Genomic DNA, 4752 nt, shown 5'->3' on the forward strand with positions numbered 1-4752 from the left:
GAAGGGATCACATTGTTATAAATGTAGTCTACAGATACCAGTTACTGAATACTGGCCTCTCTTTCAATCGCACATGAGGTCAGATTCTTCACACACGTCAGCCAGGCAGCATGTAGATAGTATAGTGAAATACCGAAACCGATTGCGTAAGTAAAATATAATCTGAAATATAGACAGCCGAAGGTATTTTCAGTCTGACACTTTATACTGAATAGGTATGGGGAGGTGGATTCTGGTGCCTGAATTTGGGATGAAACTAAGGCCTTGAGGAACTGCTGGAGTTCCTCAGCAATCCTGTATAAAGATAGACTTGAGAGGGTTTGAAAATTTGCTACAAGCGGTCCACCTCAAATCACAGCCCCACTGTCCGAAATGTGGATCTCGACCTCTCACACTGCTCCATAATTAAGTCCTTCAGTACCGAGAGCACCAACCACCAACACTACCTCCACTTTGACAGCTGCCAACCACTCAATGTCAAAAACCTCTTTTGTACAGCCCCACCATCCATGGATGCCACAACAGCAATGGGACAGGGCCTTGCGTGAAAGCAGACACATACATGGGCACAACAGGTCTACTCACAACTGTCTGCTTAGATGGATGGCTGTGGCTACCACCAAACTGTGGCATACTGCAAATTGATCATCCAGCTGCCAAATGTTCACATTGCAATACAAATGATTTCAACTGCTTCATTATATGGGCCATTTGGATACTCCCTTACAGCACACATTTCTCTGAATTATTCAGTTGTAGTCCAGTCAATGAGTGCTCAAAAGGAGTGTAGAGTGTACAGAAAATATAAAAATTCTTGATTTATTGACTGTTAGAAGGTAAACATGCAAGTTCCCATCCTTGGAAGGTGAGCTAGAAGTGAGAATTTTTTGTCTTTTTTGTTTTGCAAACAGTGAACTGTAAAAAAAATGTTCAAACATGAAAGCTAATTAAATTTACTATGAGATATGTGTGTGTCAGATTCCCAATGGTTTCCGATGTAAATGTTACTGAAAATCTATTTTTGAAAGAAATCATTTTTACCTCTTTTTTTTGTCAAACATTTGTTTGTAGTGCCTCCCAAAATAGTTTCTCAGGAAAATTGTCATGGTCAAAATATTAGGGCATCAAATTTCATTTCAATTTCATATAAACATTTGCAATGTCTTCAACAAATCCAAATTACTGAAATTCCATGCTGTATGCTCAAGTTCGATGCCCCTCTGCAAGCGAGCATGTTGAGAGCCTGTAGCATTTTAACTGCTGTAACTTGTGATCATGATGATTAATATCACTTTACCAATGGATAAAATGTTATAGCACTTGAAACAACTTTTTAAAATTTATAGCTTTTATTATATCATTAGAAATCATATACTGAAAGTGACTTTTCGTAGAATGAGTGTATTTAAATGGACCAAAAGTAATTCAGAATTGAAAGAAAATATGCATTCAAGACAACATACTGATTTTTTGAGGTGCAAGAGTTGAGGCACATTGCTTTTCGTCAGCAATGGAGATGCCATCAAAGTTGCTCATACCTCAAGCATGGGAACATATTAACAATGGGGAGGTGCTTCAAGGAACAACAAAGGCCAACCACATGGCTTCTTCTGAGAGACTGTGTTTAGAGGAGTGTGATTCTCACTCACTCCCTTTATCTTCAGTTCACTTCAAACATTCATTGTTGAGAGTTGAGGATTTCTGTTTTGTTTCATTGCCATACATCTGTTCTATAAATTTTTTAATTTACACAAATGTTGACAGTGTAGAGCATGTTACAGCTATTCGATTCTTTGTGTGTAATGAAACAATTTAAGGTGATGGTGTTTCCACAGTGACAAAGAAGGAATATTATCAGTCATTGAAGCAAAGAGAGCAAGAAGAGATGGTAATGCCCTTCTCATTCATACTCTACGTAAAAAAAACCTCACACCAGACTGCAATCCATCAATGCTCATTTGGACAGGCAGGCTCCTTCAATGTCCTCTGAATCATCTTAGCCTGCAAGTTTGAGATCCAAACAATTAAAATTCAGTTCCCAAACAAAGTGTGCCTTTTGCACCAAAGGTGCTAAGGGTTAGCAAAAGGAGCTCAAGGAGAGGCATAAGAGATATTTTCAGTTAGTAACATCACAAAAGAACACAACAAAGCTGACATAAAAGTAATGAATATGGATTGTGCTGAAGCTAGACACAATCAATGGGGAGATGAAATGATGGATTGTCTTTTCTCCCTAAATTTTTTAGTTGCAGAGGAGGCTGCATGTCATGATGAATGTGAGTCGGACTTTCTGAAGCCATTATACCAGAAACTGTAAACATTCACAAATGAAGACTATATTTCAAATGCAATTGAAATGGTTGGTTAGTTACCGGAGGGGAATACTGACACTCAGTTTACAGAAAAAGAAATTATGTGCACTATTACTGACCTGAGTGCAGAAGTATCATAACTGAACTGTTGAGGAGATACGGGAATCACACTCATTATCACAGGGTTCAACAGATTCAAGGTAGCAGTGATTTCATGTAGAAACACTGGGTACAAATTGTTAACCAACATTTGATATGATAAGGAAAATGGTGAGGAAGCAGAGCATGTCAAGATCGTCTAAAAAGCTGCCGAGGCAATAAGGCAAGGTATTCAGAATGAAGTGTCCAATTACAACTCTTAGCCACTACGAGAATTTCTTGAAGGATGTAGATTCTCTCCCCCAATCCCTCCAAAACTTTCTCAAGGTGATTATGTTGGGGCAGGGGGTGGGGACTGAGTAATCAAGGAAGAAGTCTGTTTTGTGGTTATACATGGGCAAGAAGAAAAAGTTCCTGGATTTCCCAGGTGAAAATATACTTCTTCCAGTGTGAAAATACACTTTCTGTGTTAAATGACAGTACATTTCCCCCAAAGATGTAAAACTCACCAATCCTTTCAATGATGAACATTTTATACACTGCCAAAGAATATCCTGGCAGAATGAGATTTTCACTCTGCAGCGGAGTGTGCGCTGATATGAAACTTCCTGGCAGATTAAAACTGTGTGCCCGACCGAGACTCGAACTCGGGACCTTTGCCTTTCGCGGGCAAGTGCTCTACCAACTGAGCCACCGAAGCACGACTCACGTCCGGTACTCACAGCTTTACTTCTGCCAGTATCCGTATCCTGGCACTTTAGGAAATGAAACAGTGAAAAAATGTGTTTTGAGAAGATCTTTGGTGCACAGCAACATGTACACTGAATATTTTCTTATTGGCTCTGAGCACTATGGGACTTAACTTTTGAGGTCATCATCAGTCCCTTGATTCTCTTACTATGAAAGTATAAATACAAATTCTGCCACATACAGCACAATAATTTGCAAATCACTGAAATCAAGATTGCGATGTGCTTTCATCAGCCAATCATAGCTCATGTTATTTGATCTCGCCAGCCTATGACAGCAGATATTTAGAGCATAGGATACATGATGTAGTTAGCCAGTAGCAACATCACTGTTAGGTAGCACTAACACACAAACAGATAAAACTAATTGTTTAAATCAATACACATACAGCATAGCTGAAAGCATAGCTAAGCTTTTCCATAGAATATTGGCCCTGTTTCGTGTGTGTTACCCTTTAAAATGTATCCAACACAAATGTGCCAGTAAAATATTAAATAATGACAGAAATGGTTAGCCTTCCGGGCCTCAAATTTTTCTAAGTGACAGGTCCTCAAAGTGAATAAGAGGCAAATGAGATTTAAGAAATTCATCTCACATTCTCACATGTAACATGGTTCATCTTGAATAAAAGAAAATTTACTTTGAAAGTAATGCTCGTCAAATCACAATTAGCAATATTTTGCCACCACCTGTTAGAAATAGGCCCATTTGAACAGTTCCAGAGTGTACTAGAAGACAAACATTGCCATGCATCCACAGTTACGGTCATGTAGGGAGGCCTGCTTGGTGTTTTCCCTGCTCATACACCTTTCACCGCATTTCAGTCATATGACTGGGCCATACCGTTATCTATCATTTACAATGAAGTTTGCATTCACACAGCACAGTAAAAAGTTAATTAGAAGGAATTCACATTTCTTGGAGTGGGAGGTGGGGGGGGTAAGGAGTGGGGAGAGGGATGGGGACAGGAGGGGGGGGGGGGGGGGGAAGGGGAGAGGAGGACAGTTGTTCCTGTACACCAAAACTAAAGACAACAGGTTTTTCATAAATTTTTCATACGACATAAATGTTAAAGAGGTTATCTATGAAGCTAAGAAACTGTATAACTTACAGTTTATATTCTACTCCTGGAGTAAATATAAAGCCTTATGGGAAACTACAATGATAAAACATGGTGTGCTGCCAGTCTATAATTTAGCGAAGGAAGGTGCACAGTAAATTTGAGAAATAAACAACACACATTAAGAAATAATGTCAAGCCTATACGTGGTACTAGACAAATGTTGAAACATTTGTCATCAAACAACAGTGTGCTTCACAGAAGGCCAATTCCTAAAATTCTGCTAAAGCTGTCGACATATTTAAAACCTAAAATTTTATTCAATACTACTGACCTAATTCCACATGCTTAGTAATCTTCACATGAACATTTATGATGTTTGTATGTAACAGATCTTAAAGTATATCATGACGGAATAAGGACATCAGAAAACTCCAAAACCATCAGACTTTTGTAAACTATATTGAAGTGCATAATTTGGCTTAAAGTGCAAATTTGTACATCAAGTTTCACACTGAAGTAGGCCCCTAC

At 38.7% G+C, this 4752-nt stretch overlaps 1 non-coding gene across 1 annotated transcript; it reads right to left on the reverse strand.

Annotated features, from left to right (window-relative positions):
* Positions 1–3037: 3037 nt before the first annotated feature.
* On the reverse strand, positions 3038–3112 carry Trnas-cga (transfer RNA serine (anticodon CGA)). The gene has a single exon. It is a non-coding gene; the product is annotated as a tRNA-Ser (tRNA).
* Between the last annotated feature and the right edge of the window lie 1640 nt (positions 3113–4752).

Source organism: Schistocerca gregaria, chromosome 4 (assembly GCF_023897955.1).
Source record: "Schistocerca gregaria isolate iqSchGreg1 chromosome 4, iqSchGreg1.2, whole genome shotgun sequence".
Classification (NCBI taxonomy): domain Eukaryota; kingdom Metazoa; phylum Arthropoda; class Insecta; order Orthoptera; family Acrididae; genus Schistocerca; species Schistocerca gregaria.